This window comes from Anolis carolinensis, chromosome 3 (assembly GCF_035594765.1).
Source record: "Anolis carolinensis isolate JA03-04 chromosome 3, rAnoCar3.1.pri, whole genome shotgun sequence".
NCBI classification, from domain to species: domain Eukaryota; kingdom Metazoa; phylum Chordata; class Lepidosauria; order Squamata; family Dactyloidae; genus Anolis; species Anolis carolinensis.
In genome coordinates, this window is record NC_085843.1 from 104,975,733 (window position 1) to 105,000,933 (window position 25,201).

Below are 25,201 nucleotides of genomic sequence, written 5' to 3' on the forward strand. Positions count from 1 at the left end.
GAAATTGACTTCTGAGAATAAAAGTTCAGATCTGCTTTTTAGCCTATTTCCTCCAGTGTTTCTAATTGTTCACAAGTTTCTAAGACAATGATACACATTCAATATTGAACACTGCAAAGCAGTAATGTTTTCTTCTAGAGAATCAGGGCAGGAACTGACAGATCATTATTTTGTTCAAACAGATTTATATTATGAATCCTTGTCAACATTTATAAAACCAGGGTACTTTTCCAGCACTATTATTAAAGCAAATCCAAAAACATATAGACTCACAGTTTGTATAACATTTTATGACTGGACACACTAAAGATCAATAGTTTTAGTTGGAATTATGTAGCAAAACATTTACTAAATAATATTGCAAACAGTTTCCAGTATCACTGTCTCTCAGCACAGTCTCGTTGGCAACAGTTTGCAAGAAAAGAAAACACAGTACTCTTTATATTCCATTTATGAACATGGTATTATCTAATCTTTCCTGTCAGGAAAAAAAATACCCAGCCAGTCATTTCTTGCTGTCATTATTTTAATATCTTTTCTTTTTGGTGCAGTGCAGCATTTTGCAGAGGAGGTTGGTGCTTGCTTCAAAAGTAGACAGCCATTAAGGATGGTAGTTTGGGAATTTGCTTAACGTTTGGATTAAATATGGACACATTGGATGAAAAAAGTTGCTGTTGTGAACCCATCTTCCTGGAAATAAACCTCACTGAATGCAATCAAAGTACTTCAGAGTAAAAATGTATAGCATTGTGCTGTGATGTTGCTCTCCAAAGTACCGGTACATTTTCAGCCTGAATTCAAGGATGTTTACTCAGAAGAAAGTTCCATTTATATAATAATAATACTTTATTTATACTCCGCCCTGTCTCCCTGAGGGGACTCATTTAATTCTCTTCCTTCAAAATATACGATTTGAAGGATCTTGTATGTGTGTGTGTTTTTTCCCCAAGTTTTCTAGGATGAGAGGCCCAGGAAAGTCAAGCTGACTTCAAAATAATTCTTATGACCTCTTATTCCATAACTAAAGTAATAACATTGCAGATAGAATCAAATAGATTCTGAAAGGATCCCTCTATAAATACTGGAATACGGGCACCCTTGTAACCTCAGAATCAATTTGAGTATTCATGGGATAACTTTGCAAGCTGCTGCTGCCATGGACCTACGGGTGAAGAGCAACCTTATTAACATTTTAATCACTGCTCAAACTTCAGCAAAACAATGAAGTTTTGGCTATTAATTTGAGCTTGCTAACAAAGTATATTTTTCCATCATGAAATTCTAACTCAATCCTATTGCTATTGAGAAAATGTGCTGTTAACTCACTTACCCAACATTCGCTTATCCAATGTTCTGGATTATCCAACGCAGTCTGCCGTTTAGTAGTCATTGTTTTTGTAGTCAATGTTTTCAATATATCGTGATATTTTGGTGCTATATTCGTAAATACAGTAATTACTACATAGCATTACTGCATATTGAACTACTTTTTCAGTCCAATTTGTTGTATAACATGATGTTTTGGTGCTTAATTTGTAAAATCATAGCCTATTTTGATGTTTAATAGGCTTTTTCTTAATCCCTCCTTATTATCCAACATTTGCTTATCCAAAGTTCTGCCGGCCCGTTTATGTTGGATAAGTGAGACTCTACTGTACTTATGAATTTGGTACTTGAGATGTACTAAATTAAGCTTGTCTTAATTTTCTACATCATATTCATCATCATAATCAACTGAAGTATAGAAAATAGCTGAAGGCCCTTCCACACAGTTGAATAAAATCCCATATTATCTGCTTTCAACTGGAATATATGGCAATGTAGGCTCAGATAACGCAGTTCAAAGCAGATATTATGGGATTTTTCTGTCTTGATATTTTGGATTATATGGCTGTGTGGAAGGGCCCTCAGCTCTCAGGACTGTTAGAGAGCTTCTGGGCCCTTCCACACAGCCAATATAACACAGAATATCAAGGCAGATAATCCACAATATCTGCCTTGAACTGGATTATCTGAGTCCACACTGCCATATAATCCCATTCAATGTGAATTTTATAAAGTTGCCAGGAAGGGGATTTTATACCAGTTCATCAGGTAGTTTTATTTTAATCCACTATGGAATTAAAAGTAATTGAAACAAAGGTCCCTTCCACACAGTTGTATAAACTCCACATTGCACTAGATTATATGGTGGTGTGGACTCAGACAATCCAGTTCAAAACAGATATTGTGAATTATCTGCCTTGATGTTCTGGGTTATATGGCTGTGTGAAAAGGTCCGTAATCAGTCTGGGTCCCCTATGACACCTTTCACCTCTTTCTGAATACTTGATTTAGTTCTGACAGTTGTATCAGATTAATCTGAAATTTGGCACAATTGTAGACCTCGTCTGTTTTTTCATTGATTCCAAATTACAAGCTATTATCTCAACCGATGCAACTAGAGGCCCTTCCACATAGCCATATAACCCAGAATATCAAGGCAGGAAATCCCACTTTATCTCCTTTGAACTGAAATATATGGCAGTGTGGACTCAGGTAACCCAGTTCAAAGAAGATATTGTGGGATTTTCTGCCTTGATATTCTGGGTTATATGGCTGTGTGGAAGGGACCTAGGAAGTAGAGTGTTGACCGCAGATTTTGTTAACTTAATATAGAAATGTAAATATACATGTCAAAAACAAACAGAATTTTTCAGTTAACTTGCAGATTCTGTATCTATGTGCTGTTCTTATATAGGTAGACAAATTTATCATTTCTGTATTTTTATGATTACCCAGAACTGGTTGAAACACAACAGTGTATTGGAAACAGTTATTCTGAACTTGCTGTGTTAAGTGTTATGCCCTAATGTGAAATGGTTGGGGAGCACATTGGGACAGCAAGGACAGGGTCTGTTAGAAATAGCTGCAATATATATGTTTTGCTACCCTGTTGATAGGAGTGCCAGAAGGCTGAGAGATCAAATTTCTCCATCTGTTAACATGTTGTTTTGTATGCCAAATGTTAGGAAAATACTTGAATAGATTTAAATGTCTAATGGAACCCACTGTCAAGGCTAAAGCTGCATATCATCCAGAAATAAACAGACAGAAATAATCTTAGTCACTGTCCTGACTCAATATTTAATATGCATTCTGAGATTGCTCAGTGATCTCAAGATTGGACATAGTTTACTATAAAGGAGATCTGTCCACTGATGATACATTAAAATATATGCAAGAGAATGTGTGCATCCAAATTAAATATATATTTAAATCTATGCATTTGTATTTTTTTTTGGCAGGGAAGCACAAAATAACATTTTTGTTTGTTTAAAATCAAGAGATAAAAGCAGGACACAAATATAACAGCAACAGCAGCAAAAACAACAACGATGATGTTATTTATTTTATCTGTTTGGATTTCGATCCCACCTTTCTTCCAAAGCTGGAAAGTGGTTCATAACAAAATGAAAAAACAAAACCCATAAATGAAAAAAAAGCACAAGATTGTGTATTTCTGCCTGGCAGGGGGTTAAACTGGATGACCCTTGTGATCTCTTCCAACTCTCTATATTTCTGTTATTCTAAGCTCCACAGTTTAGGAGTAACAAGTGAGCAGGATGTGAAACAAACTACAATAATAGGGTAAATATATAATTATACGTTTTATCAGTGCCCTAACCCAGTAACAGTGTACAGAGTGCTCGCAACTATTTGTTGCTTTTTTTTGAATTATTTTTTTTTGTAATTATTATTATTTTATTGACTTTGCTTTTTAATGATATTATAGGGAAAGATCTGAAGCCAAGAGAACCTTAGGCTTTCACAAACCCAGCTCCATCACTGTAGGATAAAGTAACTAACAGAAGATTTGATTGGATGGTTGGGTGATATTATATTTAAAAAAGAAAACATAGTCCAGAGATATATCTTCTGTCCCAAAAAGGTGCATGCAAATGTGGCAAATATATCATAAACATACAGTATCCATGGGGATATGTTCCTAAAGTTACCATGGAAGCAGGAAAACTTGGATAATAGTGAATTGTATTGAAATGAATGTCTTTTCTGTAAGTTACCATAAGGGTTGTCTTGGAAAGCCTACAACATTTTAGAGAAGTAACTCCTCTAGAAATTTGCTATGTCCACCATGGCAATTCTATGGTATTGTTGAAGGCTTTTATGGCTGGAATCACTGGGTTGCTATGGGTTTTCTGGGCTGTATGGCCATGTTCCAGAAGCATTGTTTCCTGACGTTTTGCCTGCATTTATGGCAGGCATCCTCAGAGATTGTAAGGTATCATACCTCACAACCTCTGAAGATGCCTGCCATAGATGCAGGCAAAATGTCAGGAAAGAGTGCTTCTGGAACATGGTCATACAGCCCGGTAAACTCACAGCAACCCAATTCTATGGTAATTTCTGGATGAAACATACCATAAAATTACCAGGAGAGCCTAGACAATTCTTTAAAAGAACAGTTCATAGCATGTAGATGGTGAAACCACGAGTAATGGTCCCATAGGTACAGAGGTCATGCTGTATATAATTTTTGAGAATGGAGAAAATTGCAGTCTAGGCTATAACCAGCTGATATGAATTTTCAAATGAATGACAGGAAAGCTATGTTGTTGTAAAATAATTTTGATTTCAGGCATGTCAGTCCAACCAGTAATGATGGGCTGGTTACTTGGGGATAATATTTTCTATTCATGAAACACATATCTAGAAAGAACTTAAAATGTTAGTTCATCTTTTAGAGATTAAAAGATCTATGTAATTAAAATACTCATGTGTGGTGAAAATCATCTGCAATTTGATCCATATGGCATTGAACTGTATTTATTTATTTATTTATTTATTTATTCATTTATTTTATATACCGCTCTTCTACCCCAGGGGGACCCAGTATGCACAGTTGTGCACAGTTCTAGTAGAACACTGAAAATAGAGTGAGGAAAACAAATCATATGTATACTAGCTGTGCCCGGCCACGCATTGCTGTGGCGTTGTCTGGTGGTGTGAACTTGTTGAGGTAGTGGTGGTATTGAGTGTCTGTTGTATGGTTGTCTTTATGTTTAGTATGCATTTGGTTGTTTGTGTACTGTGAAAGTGGTGAGGGTAGAGGGGGTCTATGTCCCTGTGTAGTATTGTATAGTAATTATACGTTGTCCATGTGTTGTGAATGCTTGGATTGTGTCCTGCTGCATAGTAGAAAGGGTTGGGCTGGATGGCCCTTAGGGGTCTCTCCAAACTCTTGGATTCTATGCTTCTATTATTATTATTATTATTATTATCATCATCATCATCATCATCATCATCATCATCATCATCATCATCATCTTCATCATCATTATTATGTAGAGGCTGGATGGCCATCTGTCAGGAGTGCTTGGATTGTGTCCTCCTGCATGGTAGAAGGAAGTTGATCTGGATGATCCTTAGGGGTCACTCCAAACCTTAGGATTCTATGTTGTTGTTGTTGTTGTTGTTGTTGTTGTTATTATTATTATTATTATTATTATTAGTATTAGTATTGAGAGGCTGGGTGGCCATCTGTTGGGAGTGTTTGGATTGTGTCCTACATGGCAGAATTGGGTTGGACTGGATGGCCTTTAGGGGTGTCGCCTAACTGTCCGATGCTATGATTTGATGTGTATTATTATTGTGCACATATTGGATGGCCATCTGTCAGGAGTGGTTGGATTGTGTCCTCCTGCATGATATAAGGAAGTTGAACTGGATGATCCTTAGGGGTGTCTCCTAACCTTATGATTGTATGATATTCTTCTTCTTCTTCTTATTATTATTATTATTATTATTATTGAGAGGCTGGCTGGCCATCTGTTGGGCATGCTTGGATTGTGTTCTCCATGGCAGAATTGGGTAGAATCTCACTTATCCAACATTCGCTTATCCAGTGTTCTGAATTATCCAACGCAGTCTGCCTTTTAGTAGTCAATGTTTTTGTAGTCAATGTTTTAAATTCATTGTGACATTTTGGTGCTAAATTTGTAAATACAGTAATTACAACATAGCATTACTGAGCATTGAACTACTTTTTCTGTCAAATTTGTTGTATAACATGATGTTTGGTGCTTAATGTGTATAATCATTACCTAATTTGATGTTTAATCGACTTTTCCTGAATCCCTTCTTATTATCCAACATATTCACTTATCCAAGGTTCTGCCGGCCTGTTTATGTTGGATAAGTGAGACTCTACTGTATATTTATAATCTTATATTATCTGCTTAGAACTGGATTATATGAGGCTTCTTCAACACAGCTGAATAAAATGCACAATGAAGTGACTTATATGGCAGTGTGGAGTCAAGATAATCCAGTTCAAAGCAGATAATATAAGATTATAAATGGGTTATATAGCTGTGTGGAAGGGCCTTGAGTCTACACTACTGTGACGCCTCTAAGCTGCGTGAGCACTGGAAACCAACACGGAGGCCAATAAACAATCTAATATCTTTATTAAAGGAATAAAAGTATCAAACAAAAATAAGCAGAGTATATAGTCCAGCAATAGTCCTTTCAGGAAAAGTCAAATATAGTCCAGTAATATAAAGTTTAATGTCCAGTATTAGAGATCAAGTTTTCAAATCCAATAACCGAAACACACTCAAACTTCCAAGCAGTTTGAGTGGGGAATAAAGCAAGGTCTTTCAAAAGAGTTCCAGGTTCAAAGTCCAAGGCAGGGATAACAAGGCAAGGCAAGGAACCAAGGCAAAGTTGGTCATGGTGGAACTGAAACGCAGTCCAGTCTTGACAGGGAGATGAGATGCAACACCCGGTCTACTCAAGAGTAGCGTGCCGCAGGAACTAGAGTTGATGTTAACTTTCCAACTGACACATTGACACCACGATGGCTAGCCTGTGCCCAGAACTTTTATGGGACTTCAAATCTTCCCCAAACCAGGTGCCTGATCACACTTTCCCAAGGGAATCGGACTGAAGACAACAACTTTGCCAGATGCAACCCTCCCTGAAAACTCTCAAGGGAATCAGTTTAATTAGCGTCCTCTCTCTCCGCTAATCTCGCGCTTCGTTTCCGAATCTCCTTCTCAGAGCGGTGTGTTTTGAGAAACGATTTCCTATCAAAAGGAACACTTTCCGGGGAACCAGGCTCTGTTTCAAGGGCTTTTGTAATTAGCTTTGGACCCAAACTGTCAACAGGGAACATCTGGAAGGGAACAGAATCTTGCTGAGTTGGAAAAAAACCCATATCCTCTTCAGTCTGAACTATAATGGCTGCGGGGTCATGACTCGAGGGTCTCTGAAACATCACAACTGCCATATAATCCAGTTAAAATCAGATAATCTGTATCTTATAGGCAGTGTGGAAGAGGCCTGAGGCCTAACTGTGCCTGTCCCCTGGGCTGAGTAGGTTGCTAGGAGATCAAGTGGGCAGAGTTTAGCCTTGTAACTGGCAGCAATTGGATAAAACACAATTATTCCTCTCCCTCTAATTAGGGCTTTATTTTTCTTTTCTTTTTGTTGTATGAACATAGAGGCATGGATGAGGGGTTGTGTTGCCAAGTTTAGTGTTTCTGGGATGTGTAGTTTGTTGTTTTGTCCTAGGCCAAAATTTTTTATCCTTTTATATATATAGAAGTGTATTTGTCAATTTCAAATATGAGAGCTCCATGAACTGTGAGTAGCAATTGGATTTAGAATAGTATCTTGAATAAACCCTTGGACATTTTTCATTTCCTCTAAGATACGTAAAATGCATCTCCAAAAGCATTTAATGGAGTTTTGAGGATCTTTCAGAACAGTAGTTCTGAAGTTGCAAGTATAATCTCTGGTGAAATGTGCTCCCACCCCCGCCCCCTCCATATGGTCCATACTTCAGTTGTTTTCCCTGAAATAGAGTTCATCTTTGTGTGTTGATCATAAACTTCCGTTTCTGGGAGTCTAGATTTAAGGCTTGAGACTACAGTTTGTTCATAACTGATAGAACTATAGGACTGGTTTGGGGTTTCAAACTGAGCATTCGATTTGTGTCTTTGAACTTTGTGTTCCAGCAGGCTGTTGCTGAAACTTCTGACATGGTGATGCTGTTAAAAAGGAGAAAGGCTTTCCAAAATGGATTTCTGAAGCCTTTGACTGTGCATAAAATCACAGCCAAAGGAAGATGTGTAGTCAGCACACTTCACAGAATGCTTAGTTGTTGGGATAACTTTGTAGCATCCAGATTCTAAAAGATTGTAATGGAAGCTGACACATCTGTATAACACATAGAGTGTACTGGTATAATACAGTGCTTTGCAGATATTGTGTTGGCATAGCTGTTGAAACTTCTGATCCTAGATATTAATTTACTACTGCAATGTTTTTATAATAAAATGGAAGTTTAATTGGAAACCATTCCAAATTATACTTTGACTTCACGCATGTGTATCTGTAGATTGCTAGCAAATATGATTTATTTTGCTTCTATTCCTATGTCAAGGAAATTTTGATTCAATCTGGGTCATACTAGGGGCCAATTTCACACATCCACTCGGTGCAAATTGTTACAGAAAACAAGCTTGAGAAATATACGTTTCCTGTTTGTAGCCAATTGGCTGTGAGAATTTGCTGCCTTTCATTCTAGTATCAAGACACAGAGAGAGGAAAACACTCTCCACACTATGCATAATTTTGTACATATCCTATCTTTCTCCCTTGCTTTTCTCATGGACTAAATAGGTTCAAACAAAATTCTCATAGAGCACTTGTCTAAACGCACTTCCAGACAGCAATTTATTGAGGGCAAAAACAGATTAAAGTAAACCCTGTTTTGCCCTCATTGCTGTCTGCTTGGGTGCCCAAAGGAAGCAGGCTTTCCCAATGCTTGTCCCCATTGCAGAGCAGTAATTACTACCAAAACAGAGGCTATTCCCCCCCCCCGCCTCCTAGCGCAACATTGGTATGCGCCAGTAACCTCCAGAGTGGCACAACGGAAGCCTTTAGACTCGGGCCTTTCAGGAAAACCTGAGTCTAATAGCATATCAAAATAATTTGTGACAAAGCAGGGTTTTCCTGCTTTGTCACAAACTATTTCTCTTTTACTGAAGGCATCATTTGGATGCCTTCGGTAAAAGTGTGAGAGCTTGTGCATTTTGAGCCCTGTCTGGATGGGCTTTTAGTTTACTGATGATTCAATTTCCCTATACTTGCACCCTTTCCAGCCCTATAGGATCTTTTTCAAGGCCTCTCACCTACAACTCATATTCCACCAGTGCATATGTAAACATGGATTGTTTCTCTCCTCCTCCTCTTCCCCATGCATTGCATGTGTTACTTTGCACTTACTTACATTGAACCATCTGTCATTTGAGTGTCCAGTTATCCAGTTTAAAGAGATCCTTTTGGAGTGCTTTTCAATTCTAATTGTTGTTCTTCACCCTCTTGATTAATCTGTTTTCATCTACAAATTTTGCCACTTTTACTACTCACTCTCGGACCCAGAAAATATATGACCAAATTAAAATGCACCAATCACGAACAAGGAACCTTAGAAGACTCCACTTCTCATGTTTCTCCATTGTAATAACTATGTTTATTCCTATGCTCTGCTTACAATTTCATATCTCATCACCACACACCTTATTCCATAGCTTCTGAGTTTGTCCAGGAGCCTCTGATGTGTCTACAAGTTTTTTTTTAAAAAAAAATCTCAGTACATGATGTCTGTTTGGTCACCTCTACTCACATATTTTTGACCTTTTCAACTCTAAAAAGGTTACAGTAAGAGTCAATGAGACATGCCTTACCTTTTCAAAAGTCATATTAACTCTTCTTCAGTGAGATATGTCCTTGTGCAGTATGTTTTATAGCAGATTCTCCAATAATGCTTTTCATCAGTTTATCTGGAAAAGAGTTAAGTTAATAGATTTTAATTTTGTGTACTCCTCAGTTGTAATTGTTCTAATACTGCATTCTCTACACACACTCTCTCTTTAGTTTGGCGAAGTACATGAACCATTCATGGCCGTAATGTTATCCATTTTCATAAACTGTTGCTGATATATCAGTGCTCAGTTTCACTTATTTTAACACATGCAACTGCTTTCAAATAAAAATCAGTATTAATGTTTACTTTATTGTCATTATATTGAGGATAATTCTTTTCACATGGTAAATTGTGTATAACAAGCTGAACAATGGATGAAACATGGAATCCACAGTCCATATATATATATATATATATATATATATATATATATATATATAAATCCAAAAAACAAATCTCAATTTTTCTTTGTTTTCTAAGACACACCATTTTACTATGCTATTGTATTTAATGGGACTTGTGTATCCATATTATTATTATTAATAATAATAATAATAATAATAATAATATAATTAATAATAATATAACGAGAAAGGCAGGGTAAAAATGAAGTAAATACATAAATAATAAATATGTATTCGTTTCTATCCTGTTTTTTTTCCCATGGGTAGGATTCAAAGCGGGTTACAAAGGATTAAAAGACGCAAATAGATATACATCAATACATAAAATACATAGTCAACTAAAAACATCATACACCAATTTAGAATATAACCCAGTTTTAACACCCTATAACAGGAGCCCCTGTGGCCTAGTGGATTAAAGCCTTGTGACTTGAAGGTTGGGTTGCTAACCTGAAGGCTGCCAGGTTCGAATCCCACCCAGGGAGAGTGCAGATGAGTTCCCTCTATCAGCTCCAGCTCCATGCGGGGACATGAGAGAAGCCTCCCACAAGGATGGTAAAAACAGCAAAACATCCAGGCATCCCCTGGGCAACGTCCTTGCAGACGGCCAATTCTCACACCAGAAGCAACTCAGGTTGCACCTGACACGAAAAAAACACCACCCCATATATAACGATTAATAACATTACAGTAACTACCATTAAAAAGTTTCCCTAATCTCAGGCCACTGAGTTTATTTATAAAAATAAATTATGTAGCTCTGATGACATTCAATTTTCATAAGGTCATGTCACAGTTGCCAACACCAACAAAGCATTCAGAGGTGAATATTACCAGTGCCTGTTATCATTCATCTGGGAAGGTCTGGCTCCACAGGCAAGTTTTAATTTTTTATCAAAAAGCCATTAGGAAGAGGGCTGATCATAGATTTTGTTATCTTCAGGAGGTTCTAGAACTAAACCCTAACAGATACAAAGGAGTTTGACTATAAATTATTTTGTATTATAAACCTTTTTGTTGAATAAATCAACTTGAAATAGGAAAAAAGTTTTGAGATTTTAAATGCATAACAAGTTTTAATGGAAATCCTGCTGAACTGTTGCAATTAGAATAGACCCATTCAGTAAATTATCATATATGCTAAAATGCTTTGAAGGCAGAATATAGGGAAAGGTGTACTTATATCCTGCCTTCATAGCATTGTGACACTCTAATTACTGCATCACCTACAGAAATTTATAGAAATCATTGTGAGAAATGGGAAGAAGAAAAATTGTTAGCATACTATCTACCCCCAATTGTATATATTGTTATATGGCTTTATTCAGTTTTTAAAAGAAGTAACTTTGATAGTGCTGAGAACCTAATGATACACAGAAGTTTATCAATTCAGAACTGTCCCAGTCCCTGAGATTTCAGCACAAAAATCTGACACCTCAGGAGGATCTTCTGTGATTATAGACATTGCAACTGCTGGGGAGGATATCTTAGTTATTAACCACAAATTAACAGACTCTGCCTTTAATATGAATATCATTGTATTTAACAAGTGAGGAATACACACACTTTTTAAGTCAGCATTTTCTCCCTGAAATTCCTCCTGTTCCTCCTGGGGATCAGATACAAGGAACCATACAGTGAGATCCTTGAACCCTACGTTCTTGTCTCAGACACTGAATCCATGGCATATAGGCTATGGAATATGTGACAGTATGAATGTCACAATAGTAGTAAAAGCTTTACCATACTAATAATGCATCTTTCTTCATTTACGCGAGATTTAAATACAATGGAACATTCAGATTAAACATGCATGCATCTTCATGCTCAGAATGCAATCCTCCATAAAAACATTGTGAGTTTATTTTATCACTTTGGTACCAGGTAGGAATTTTCTCCCCTTTACTTAAGGTTTTTCACCTACCCTATGCTGTATGTGTGGGACTTTATTGAATGATCTGAGTGGTGTCTATAAACTGATTGTAAACAAGGAAAAACTTAAGAATTGGTGTTCCCTTTGGCATCTTTTCAGTGTAGGATATGGCTCTGGAACAGCTTCTACAGGTGATGGGGGAGAGATTCATTTAAGGCAAAAGTAGTGATTTCACTCTCACTTTTAACTTGGGTGGGAATCCCCGAGGTTTACTTTCCTGTAAAGGATGACCCAAATATTTGGCTGACCCTCAGGTCTTAGATACCTTCACTCATAATAGGTTGCTCCCCCACTCTGCTTCTTCAACTTCAATAGGACATAGGTTTTAAAAGGTGGTCGTTATTCTACTCAAACTGGTTTCATTATTCCATGGTTGAATATCAATACTCTTTCTGAATTAGCGGTTGTATTGTTGGCTGAAACTTTATTAATTGGTGTTCTCAGCATTGGGCATATGGTATATATACATAAAATGTAAATGGACTATTCGTACTATTGGTCCTGACACAATATCTCTACAAGTCTGATGAAATTCTCAGATGCAGAGTTGATATAGTTCATCTGAAGCACCTGGTTTGACATTTCTTGAAAGCAAGCCATTCTTTGGTTTATATATGCCTATAGATTTATTGCCCAAATTCCCTTGTTATGGCTTTGTTAAGTTAACTAGATGGATGAGCCTCCCATCCTCAAATTACTATTTTGAATAGACAGTCGTAACATAATTTGTTTAGTAAGTGTTTTCTAGGTGTGGTGGACTCAGGAACTGATTGTACAACCTCAGTTGTAGTCTAGCATAGGAAGAACAGAAAGAAAAGCAAAACTAGAGTAGTGGATAAATATGTATCTACCATTGTCAATAAGAAACTTCCCCCCACTGCGCAGCTGGGGGAGGGAAGTGGATTTGCCCCCTCCCAACGAAGGAGAGACTTCTAGAAGGGGGCGGGGCTTATAGGAAGCTGCCCGCCTCTTAGATCACTCAGTTTTGGAGCTTCGACGTGAGAGGATCCAAAAGTGGGAGCTCTGGGTCTCTGGTGTGGAGGCCTGGGAGATAGGTGTCGAGGGAGAATTCTGTCTCATCTGTTTGTATTGCAGCATTGAGGTCTGTATGGGAATATGGAGAGGCTGAGGCAAGGGAGCCTGGGCTCACCCGGGCTGCCTTCGGGCTTCTCCCTCAACAAAGCAGATTTTGTTAAGTTTAAAGTTGCCTTCTTCCCCCTTTTGCCTGAGGGTTTTGGAGCGGTGGTGGGTGCGCACGGGGTCCGCGCGCCTCTGCTCCGCTCCTCCCTTGCTTCATTCAGGTGGCCTTGCAGCCCCCTTTTGCGGTGGGGAAAAGTAGCTAGCTTTGGCCTGGTTGGGGGAAAAGGCATGATAGTGTGATTTGCATGCTTTTTGAAGTGGATTTATTTTCTTTATAGTGTAATAGTAGTTTTGATTAGTGGTATTGAGCCTGTATGTATTTAGCTGGGTTATGGTTCATTTTTACATTGGACGGGACGCGTTTTTTAAGGTCGTTATTTAAGGGCTAACACTTGGGAGAGGTGTTGCTAGGCAGATTTGGGAGCGATGTGGGGTGCGATTTTGGCCTGTTGCTGGGCAGATTTGTAAGACGGTTAAGTTTGGCGGGCTTTTTGAATTTCGCGCTCTTTTTTTCTGTCAGTTTTGCTGCGGTTTTTTCTGGGGCAGCCATATTGGACGCCATTTTGCTTAAGGGCAAGTCGGCCATTTTACTTCAGGGCATTTGCAAGTTAAATGGGTATGGTGGCCATTTTTATTGAGGGAATGAGGTAATAGATGGTTGGGCGGCCATGTTAGTTGTGGGAATGTCAATAGGCTTAGAGGTGGCCATTTTGGTCCGTCGGCCATCTTTGTTGAGGGCATGGTGGCCAAATGGTCAAATGGTTTCGGCAGCCATCTTTATTAAGGGAATTATGTCAGGAATGAACGGGCGGCCATCTTAGTAGTTGGCATGGTAAATAGGCTTGAAGGCGGCCATTTTTAGTATGGCAGCCATCTTTGTTAAGGGAATGGTGGCCATTTTAGGGAACGTCATGGCAGCCATTTTGTGGAAGTTTTTAATGGGTTTTTAATGGCGGTGGCCATTTTTAATTTGGGCATGCTCACATCGTGTTTGCTTGATGACCATAACAATTGATGGTAATGATTGATTAGTGTTAAATAGCCGAATGCATTAGTGGATAATGGATTATGTGGCTCAGGTATAAATTCATTGATAGCATATACAGCTAGATTAATTAATATGCAATTAAGGCGGTCTGATTGATTGATAAATTGATATATGGGCATTTAATTTAAATATATAGTTTTCATGGGGTAATTTATAATGTTATTTGAGATAATAAATTGTTGAATTGGTGTTCCATAAATTTTGTAGTATTAAGTTAATGAATTGATTATTATATCATCATGTATTTATATATATATATATATATATATATATATATATATATATGTATGTGCATATTGGTTTATGCTATTATATATTTGAAATCAAATGGATGCTTGGTTGGTTACCTGACTCAGGATGTTTTTGGGCACCTCCGGTTCTTTGGCTTAGAAATGGTGTGGAGTTTGGCTCATCCTAATCTTCCTCAATATTGATGCATTCGCTGGTCTTACTGGTTGTCTTATTTTAAAGTATGCCACCGAAGAAGAACATCGGGGGGGCCAAAGGGCAAGGGCCCTGTGAAGAAAGTTCCTGCAAAACGCCCTCCTTCCTCAAGTGCTCCGGCAGTCGAGGAAGAAGACTCAGCCCAATTGTTGAAAGCGCTGGTCGCTCGCATTGAGTCGCTGGAAAGAGAGAAAGCAGCGGCTGCTGCTTCGGGAGCGCAGATTGGTGGGGGCAGTAACACTGTGCTAATAACGTCCGTATTTTCCTGTATTTCTGCCTTAGAAGGGGAGAAGTGAGCCCTGGTGCCTGTCAGTGATGAGAGCCTGGTTGCATCAACGCCGGTGGCCACAGGAGCTGTTCCACCTTCTTCAGAGGCAGCTGTTGAGTCAGGAAGCGCTGCGACTATTTTAGGTAAAGGGGACGCACACACTTTCCCCTGGGAAGCTGCGGATTCTCAAGATCTGATCGCAACCCAAGCTCCTGATGGGCCTTTTCCGTCAACAAGTGGCACCCAATTAGCTATTGTGGCTCCGGTGGTTGAAGCGCCAAGTTTGGTTGTATCCTCTTTGGATGCAACAGCTATTATTGAGAACTCATTGTGTTTCTGGGGTACGGCTGATTGGCCTTTGCCTGCCCCAGATAGCCTTAGTGCTACAGCTTTAGGCTCCCATTTGGCCCAAAAGACAATTGATAAAAATTTTAAAAATGAATATATTGATATTTTTACCCTGTATTTCAGGGAACTTGATAAAAAAGGAAAAGATAATTTAGATGATGAGAGAAAAGAAATTATGAAAAAAACGCAAAGTGGACCAGAATGGGGGCAACTGGTTCTCTTGTTTTTTAATCTACGGGGGGGTTCTAGTGAAGGCTTGCCCTTCCAGAGCCCATTCGCTGTTTCAGTACATGAACATTATTAATTCGGCCTATGTGAATTTTATAGGGAGCGCTTGGCTCTTGTATGACAAGCGCTTTAGACTTCGTGCGGCTCACTCTCCAACTTTGTGTTGGGATCTGGTTGATTATCAACTTTGGTTGGAAGTTTCAACTCCGGCACATCCTATTATGGGCGAGAAGGCTGACAGTGGGCACACGATTCAAAATTACAGAGCTGGGCATTTCTTTCACCAGCCTCAATATTCACAGCATCAGGAACCTCAACAACGCTTGCTGTGCTGAGAATATTCTTCTCAGGGAGTGTGCTCTCGGAAGGGATGCAAATTACAGCAAGTTTGTGCCATTGGCTCTGGGCAGCATTCTGCCAAAATTGCAGTAAAGGAAAACCTGGCAAGGGTGGGGGAAAGGGTAACCACGATCCAAAGAGGGGTTTCGGCTCAGGTGGGTTTTCCAAAGGGGCCCAGCCCAATTAATCTAGTTCAGTTGGACTTGTGGTTATCTCGTTATCCCAATTTAGGCACAGCTAGTTATCTGCGCACTGGGTTTTTTGAGGGTTTTAGGATTCCTGCAATGGGACATAGAGCCCCTTTCCGAGCACCGAACCTGAAGTCTATTATTGGTATGGAGGACATTGTCCTGGAAAGAATCAATAAAGAAGTCACCGAGGGTAGGGTTCTTGGCCCATTTACTTCACCCCCTACTTCAAGGTTAAGGGTTTCACCTCTGGGGATTGTTCTAAAGAAGGCACCTGGGGAGTTTCGACTCATTCACCATCTTTCCTATCCCCGGGGAAGGTCAGTGAATGACGCAATCCCTGATGATTTTTTGTACGGTCCATTATACTTCTTTTGATTCGGCAGTTAAGGTCAGGGCGAGGGGGCCTGCAGCCGAGTTAGCAAAGTGTGACATCAAGTCTGCTTTCCAACTTCTCCCTGTGCACCCGATGGACTTTGAACTGTTGGGTTTTCAGTTCAAAGGGTTGTACTATATGGATAGGGCTCTTCCCATGGGCTGTTCAGTGTCTTGTGCTGCTTTTGAATCTTTTAGCACCTTTTTGGAATGGGCCCTTAAATCAAAATCGGGTTTATCGGGGGTTGTGCATTAATTGGATGATTTTTTTTATTTTTGGGGAAGTCAGGATCTGGAGAATGCGAATTTCTTTTGCATTCTTTTCAGGAATTGGCTGATCAGTTAGGGGTTCCCTTAGCTCCTGAAAAAACAGAGGGCCGGTTATTAAATTGACCTTTTTGGGGATCGAGCTTGATACAGTTCAGCAAGCTTCTAGACTACCCAGGGAGAAGGTAGTAAATTTAATAGACAGGCTTCAAGCGTTCGTTACCCGTAACAAGGCCACATTACGTGAGTTCCAGGAAATTATTGGGCATTTAAATTTTGCATACAGAGTAATAGCTCCTGGGCGTGCCTTTTTGCGCAGACTCTGCAATGCTATTTCTAGAGTTAGACTTCCGCATTATCATGTGCAGATTACTCGCGGGATTAAGGCTGATTTGGACATATAGTTACAATTTTTAGGTCAATTCAATGGAATTTCGTTTTGGAGGCAGGACCTTTTGTTGAAAGACGCCCTTCAGATAGCGTCTGATGCTTCTGGAGCCATCGGCTTTGGTGTATTTTTTAATGGGCATTGGTGTGCTGAGCTTTGGCCCAGGGAGTGGCACACCAGGGGTATAACATCTGATTTAACATTTTTGGAGTTTTTTCCAATTTTAGTAGCTGTCACGCTGTGGGCAGATCAAATGACAAATTCCACCGTCCATTTTTGGTGCGATAACCAGGCCACGGTGCAGGTTATCAATTCGTTAACATCTAAGTCAGTCAGACTGATGGAGGCTCTGAGAATTTTTACACTCCACTGTCTAAAGTACAATATATTGTTTAGAGTTTTTCATATTGCAGGGACAGGTAATTCTCTCGCTGATGCTCTGTCCCGTATGCAGATGGATCGCTTCAGGCAGCTGGCCCCCAGCGCAGATTTGCACCCCCAGAGCATGCCGGTCCATCTTTGGTAAATTGGGAACAGTTCATAGTCAGGGGCATGAGGTTAGCCCTGGCTGCGAATTCCAGAGAAGTTGACCCCCGAATTCTTTACAGGTTTTTAAAACAAATTTGGCTGCAGATTGGGGAACCCCAATTCAAATATTTGTTGGTACAGGCGGCAGTTTTCACAACCCCTTTTTTAAAGCCCTTCGGGTTATTGATTTAGTAAACAGCTTTGAAGGAGGATTAATTTCGTGAAGCATCTTAATTTTAGAGCTGTTCCTTCACTGATAATAGGCCAACTTTGGCCTTGGCGTTCAAGGGGTAAGAATTTTGGGGATTACGATCCAAAAATTTTGTACGTATTTCTTTAAAAGCGGAGCCGCTTACACTCTGTTGCAATGAATTTTTCAGTGGGTAAAGTTAAGCCTTGAGGAAATAGAAGGCTGGAGCCTATCGGGCATACGTAAGTTATGTGCTGTTAGTTACACTGATTTGTCTTTGCAGAACCTGTTCTGTTGGCAAATAGACGTCGCGTCTTGATTTGTGGGCACAGCTACGTACACTGAGCTGAGCGACAGGCGCACAGGGGTCCCTATGGCCAACTTCGCAGCCTCGCTTCCATGGCATTTGTGGAGAGGAGGGGAGGAAGAGGCCTTTTTGTGCTGTTAATGATTTGGGTCTGCCAATGGGCAGGGGCCTGTTTTATACAAGTTTATGAATTATTTGTACAGGTTCGATTGGCATGCACAAGGTAAAGGAATGTTTTTCCCTCTTACATGCTTGTCATGGCTATGTTTTTACAGATTCGATTGGCAGGCACAAGCTAAAGGAGTGTGTTCCCTCTAACACGCTTGTCATGGCCCTATTTGTACAGGTTCGATTGGCATGCACAAGGTAAAGGAGTGTGTTCCCTCTAGCACGCTTGTCATGGCCATGTTTGTACAATTTTTGAATGACATGCACAAGCTTTGAGAGGTTTGGCCTCGAACTGGCTTAGCATGGTCAGCGATCATTCCTAGGCCAATCAGGCCCTTCGAAAAGTTTTAAAGAATGGCATAGGTTATTGTATCCCTCATGACACCATTAAGTTCAATGATGCGAATTTGTATCGGGCTGATGGGATCCATCTGTCTGAACTGGGCAACCAAATTTTCTTAGCTGACCTGCAATAAGGAATTAGGGAAATACTTTCGAATTTGGTGGGGGTCAGGAGCTAAATAGACATTTGCTCCTGAACTGTGGCGGAATGCTTAGGGGAATCTCTTATTTTGGTGTGCACCACAAGGCACCTCTGTTTTGGTGTTGGCCAGAGGCGTGAATCCTCGCTTAGGGTTTGTACAGCCCCGGCGAGGGTGAACGATTATGGCCTTGGAATGGGAGACTTTGACCTCATTTGTTTCGGAGGCAAAACTCTCCAACACATTCCCCTTTAGGTCATCCAGGTTTAGATAGACTGGGGACCTGGTGTTTCGCCCTAAATTCAGTCTTAATGGATGGTCGGGTATGACCACTAATATCGGCTTATGCCTTACCAAATTCTTAGATGGCTAAGGATTTTTGGCCCTAGTTACAAATTAAAGTTAAATAGGTAACTATCAATAAAGTTGCCCAGTTTTAAAGACATCAGCCCACTCATTGGATCTTTAGGGCAGAAAAGTATTCTTAGGCCAGAAAAGGGAGGAAACATTTGCTGAAGCCATTTATAACTTGATTATCGAGTCTCTACCCCTTTATTAGGAAGCTGTGGTGCCCATCTCATTCTCATATACAGACAGACAGGGCTGTAGTCCTGTTTTTTTTAAAAAAACTGATTTACTCATGAATTTTAACTGATTAACCAAATCCCCATTAGTGTCCACTGAAATTTATCTATCTTGAGTGTCTACTGAAGTTTATCAATGGAGCCTGATTTCTAAATTATTTTCACACACACACACACACACCCCGAAAAAATTTTCTCACTATGGCCCTGTATACAGAGCCTTGTTTGAGCAATTAGTAAAGGCATTGAATGCTGTTTGATGTGTGATTATTAAAGCTTATATGATTCTGAAAGTTAATATCAAAACATAATGATCCTATATCAGAAATAAATTGGGTGAACTCTACTTCCAAATAAGTATAACAAGTCATTATATATGCCTGTTGGAACTAATGATTGAGAGCCCTTTGTGGTAAAAACCCATAGCTGCATTCTGAATGCACACAAAAACACACCATGGCCAATTTTGCATAACTGAATTGATCAACATCAAGATCTAAAGAGCATTAATATGCCTAAGACACCACTTTAAGGAGATACTATGTGTAGCACAGTGCCAAACAACCTGTGGTCAGGTACATGTAGATGATGTTGTGAAAAGGCTCCCTGACCCTTTTTAATACTTTCCAGCTGTTCTTCTGCTGTTTTTGTCCAAAGTCAAATTCTTTTTAATAACCAGCTGTGCTTTCCTTTGAGATAAGGGTAAGCAACATGTTTGCTCAGTTAAATATATGCACATTTTAAAATGGTCACTGACTGGTTTTTAAAGATGAAGATTAAAAAAGAACAACACTGAAGGAGTAGGAAATAAAACCATTTTATGGTAACAGTTTATATGGAATAACTCAGATTTTCCTAGGCAGTAAAGGTTTTACAGGAATTTGTATACATGGGCTCTTAAATATTCTGTTCCAATCAAAGAGGTGCTATCTTCTTGTCATTCTCTTATAGCTGCAAGCCTGTACACTCACTGTGTCTGATTATTCCTTGAGATAGCAACAATGAAAAGAAATTAAAAAACATGATCTGTGTAAGGCCTGAAACCTAGTCTTGAATCTTTCTGGCAGTTCCAGCTAGCAGAGACCCATTGAAGAAATTGTTGAATTGTCAGTGTCATTGGTTCTATGCTATTTGAAGCTAGTAATAGTATATAGGCCCCTTGTAATTACTGAAGCTGTCTCTGTTTTAGAGAAAGCAAAACAATAAAAACCAGTGTCATATATTTTGGGATACTGTCAGTAGTTTTACTGAAGGACAATCTGTACTTTTTTTCCAACAGGGAGGGAAATGTGCTGCATCTAAAATGGCATCATGCTGTCTCCCTCAAATAGAATTTGAAAGCTTCTAAAACTACAGATATTTTGGTAAGTGTTTTATGGTCTTAGCCATAATCATATCTTATAAATTCAGCCTGGAAGAGACAAGATCAGACTCTTGCCTCTTCAAATTTTGAAAGAAGTCAGCTGTGCATGGAGGGGGAGTTGTCATGGAGTAGGGGAAGGGGGATTTCTGGTAATCAATCATACATAACCATAACTATCTCAACAACTGAGAGATATATTCTCTTTTGTTGTTGCTAATGTGTGCCTTCTCATTGTTTCTGACTTGTGCCAATGTATAGGTTTTCTTGGCAAGCATTTACCATGGTCTTTGTCTGAGTCTGAATGTGTGACTTGTCCAAGTTCATCTAGTGAGTTTCTGTTGTAGAGCAGGAATTTGAACCATTATATCATTCTGGCTCTCATGTACCATTGAAGCATATATAGTATTCTATTTATTAACTTATTATACCATGGATTCTGTGCATTTAATGCTTTGTTGATATATTGAAGGCACATTTTAAAAGCCTATAATATCTCCTTCAGACAAGCTTAATGGTATAGAAACAATATAGCAATTGGAAGTGTTAATGTTACCTTATTTGGATCCTAAATCCCTACTTATATTCCTCCTTTCTGAGTTGTTTTTCTGTAAAGCATGAACATTGTTGAGAAATCATTCTCCCCTTTTCATCTTGTCTCTTCCAGTTCTTTTCTTTGACAGTTCTGATTTTATTGATTTTAAGAGAACTGCATACTACTTTAGGTCTTTCATAAAAGAGCAAAAATTGAACAGTCCTGATGCTTACGTTCAAAGCAGCCAAAGATATTGACCACAAGAACATTAGGTATTAATTTTGGAATGTGGATATTTTGGATAAAGCTTTTTGATTTTAATAGCCCTGTATGTTGAGGGCACAGATAGGACTGATCTGTTCTGAGACACTGTGGCTTTTATTGCTAGTGACAGGGTTTCCATTAATAGATGCAGTGGCTCAGAGGCGGTGAGCATGAAATGAACTGATCTAAGTAGAAAAGAGAGTGATGCAAGCTCAATGGTGTGTTTAAAATTTTACACTGGGTCAGTGGGGCCAGGATTTAACTTTGAGCTCAAGCAAAAAAAAAATCAGCATAAATATATGGGGAAGACAGATTCCTTTAGGGCAAATTACAACTTTGATCTGGATGTTATTGTTTTGATATAGCTTTAAATCTTTTTTATTGGGTTAAGGCTGATTGTTTGAACTGAGTGGAGGCTTGCTTGATTAGCATTCTAGTGTTCTTTTGTGTGTTGGCCCAAACCTTGTATTGGAGCCCATGGTCTTAGAAAGATAGGTCATCTCTTGAGTAGAAATGAACCAGAGACTTGGGTGGAAGAGGAATTAGCAGCCACTTGTTCTCTATGAAGTTGCAGTCCCAGGACCTGGAGTTCAGTGAACATGAACTTGGTGAACAGGCAAAGCCTAAAGGGATGTTTTGTGTGGGTTTGGTGGAGAGAAAGCATAAGGTGAGCTTGTGTCTGTTGTATTAACCCTGCCCAGCCTGGGAAATTCATTGGCATAATATTATGGGTTATGGCTGCTGTGTCTGTTACAGTAAGGCTGTTTGTGGAAGCCGAGAAATGATTTTCTTGCTTGCATGCATGCTTGATAAGGTTCTATTGTGCTTTGATGAACTTGTGTCTGTTGGGTTGAGTTTCATTGTTTGTGTGAGTTGAATGGATGTGTTTTATGTGGATGTTTAGTGGGGTGATTTTGAAAAGGAGGCCTGGAGTTCTGTTTCAGAGACTATGTAAGGTAACTGAATATGGATGAGGATGTAGCTACTGCAGTCACCTGCAACATCTGTGTCATGTTTGTGTTCTTGCTATGGGGTGTGGATAGCTATATTTGCAGTCAGTACAAGTTGGTTGCCCTATTGGAAGAGAAGGTCCAGCAGCCTGAGGCCCATGTGTCTACTTCTATCTTCAGTATATTAAGGTGAATGAGGTTTTCTTGGACAGAGTGAAGTACATTGCCCTGGAAAAGGAGCATACAAGAGATGTCTCAGAGTAGAAGGCCTATCCTCAAACACAGTTGGGAGACATTTGAGCAAATGGAACACATGAATGTAGGAGGACCAGGGATGTGAGTTTGAAGCTACAGAATTGACTCAAAGCTCTCTCATTAATCACCAGTGATGAAGAACAGGAACAAGAACAAAAATGTCAGTTCTCAGAAAATATGCAGGTGACCTTGGAAGATTCAGCATATGGAATGGCCCCTGTCAGTCTTCAGAACAAATGCGTAGTAGTGAATGGGGTCTACTGTCTGATGGAAACAGAAGCAGAGGTTTGTGGGCTGGACATGATGTCTTTTCTTTTCTGGTATAATGTTTCCCTGGAGAATAATTTGTGATGTTGCACAGAATCATCAAAATCGGTGATCATTACCTTTTCCTTATGGTCCATGTAGGACTCAAAGGCACTGCAAGGCATCACTTCCAGGATTTCATAGAGGTTACAAGGTTATGAATTACTTTGATGCACAGGTTGTCATTATGTCTTTCATCCTAGTTGAAGGGCATGGCCCAGGAAGGGAGTGAAAAATTGTGGACGTTAATAGCTTTACCAATTCTTTAAATAAGAAGATAATAGGAAAATACCTGGCTATCCAGATGAACTACATCCAGTGGTATTAAAACAACTGGCAGAAGTAATCTTAGAATTGCTGACAATAATACTCGATAATTTTTGAAGAACAGGAGAAGTCCCAGCATATTGGAGAAGGACAAATATCCCCGTCTTCATAAAAGAAAATAAGAGTACCCAAACTATTACTGCCCAGCCAACCTTACATCAATATCAGGAAACATTCTAGAGCAGATAATTAAGCTAACACTCTTTAAGCATTTCAGAAAGGAATTCCTAGATCACTAAAAGTCAGTAGGGATTCATTAAAAAGAAGACTTTATTAATGTTATCTTCCTTTTTTGATGGGTGTGTGTTTTCACACAAATGCCACTTGGTAATTATTTTATTGATGTAACATGGAATAAATTAAGCTTTTATGATACAGTTACAAGTTTGGTACACAAAGGGAATGCTGTGGATGTAGCATTCCTTAATTTCACTAATGCCTTAAGATGTTCTGTGATAGTCTTGTAAACAAGGTAAAATAAAATGCGATCTAGGCAGTGGTACTGTTCCATAGATTTGAAATTGGTTGATCAACAAAAACCAAAAGTTCCCTTATCATCATGGAGAGAAGTGACTAGCAGACCACATGGTTCTGCTTTCAGCTGAGTGCTATTTAACACCTTTATAAATGGTTTTGATGATGGGATAGAGTGCATGTTTATAAAATCTGCAGATGACATCACTTTAGGAAGGGTTGCTAATACTCCAGAGAACTAGATTAAAATTTAATATGACCTTATCAGAAAAGAGAGCTGGACTAAACCTAACGAAGTGAATTTGAATAGGGATAACTGTAAAGTATTTACCTTTTGTGATTCTGAAATCGAGATTCATGTTTTTAGGTTAGGTATTATTTAATTTGATTATATAATTTTTGTTTTATGTTACAATTAACAGATGTTGGTTTTCTTTGGGATGTGGGTGGGTCGTTATTATATTTGTGTTTATGGCTGTTTTTAAGGCATTGAATGTTTGCCTTTGTGTTTGTGATTGCTGGAATCCGCCCTAAGATAGGGACGAATGAAAATAAAGTATTTTTATTTCCGTCACCAGAAACAAAAAATGAAATGTAAAGATAAAGGGAATAAGACCTCTTCTGCTCTGGATGAAATCCTAGGTTATTTATTCTAAAGTTATTGGTTGCATCCAACAAACAGGACTGGATCTAAAGGTCCATGCAACAGCAGACACCAGTTTTAAGGTTTTAAGTGGTGGGAAATTGAGAAAGTATAGAAAGATGAGACTGACAGAATTGGATAACTACGGAGTCTTTGTGACTTCAATATAAAGTGACTTATTTTCTACATTTCCCCCTTTCCTTTTCACTAACACTTTGTCTGAACCCAACTGAAGTCCCAATGAGAGTAAAAACATTAAATTACCGGGCCAACACCAATGTAACTAAGTATCATTCATGTAACTTAGTATACTCTGTTCAAGACTAAATGGAATTTACCACCCTTGAAGCTAGCTCACAATTTGTGCATTTTATGGGTCTAATGAAGGTATTGCCTAACCATACAATTTTGTAATATGATCAAATTTACTGTAGTGGCCATCTGTTAGGAATCCATGAGGAGTATGTGGATATTATGGAATATAACCTTCATGTTTTAATCCAATCAGTGAAATCATTACAAATAATTTACAACTGATTAAAGAATAGGACTTTCCAAGCTCCATTTCTCCCACCCACAGTATGACATTAAATATGCACAACAACACATTTATCTTCTCGGAGGGTGGTGCTAGTTGGTAGGATAATGTGAACAATTCAGAGTTACTCCGTTTATTTAGG

The 25,201-nt window shown here is 39.0% G+C and overlaps 1 protein-coding gene across 6 annotated transcripts in view; it reads left to right on the plus strand.

The window, feature by feature from the left end:
- nlgn4x (neuroligin 4 X-linked) overlaps nucleotides 1-25,201 on the plus strand; it is a 307,442-nt gene that overhangs the window by 22,101 nt on the left and 260,140 nt on the right. For 5 of the 6 annotated variants that reach the window (XM_062974322.1, XM_062974323.1, XM_008107131.3 and 2 more), the window contains exon 2: nucleotides 20,687-20,771. The exons of the other annotated variant lie outside the window; for it this stretch is intronic. The gene's annotated coding sequence lies outside the window, so the exon portion shown is untranslated. The remainder of the gene's footprint in view (nucleotides 1-20,686; nucleotides 20,772-25,201) is intronic. 6 annotated transcript variants of the gene reach the window in all.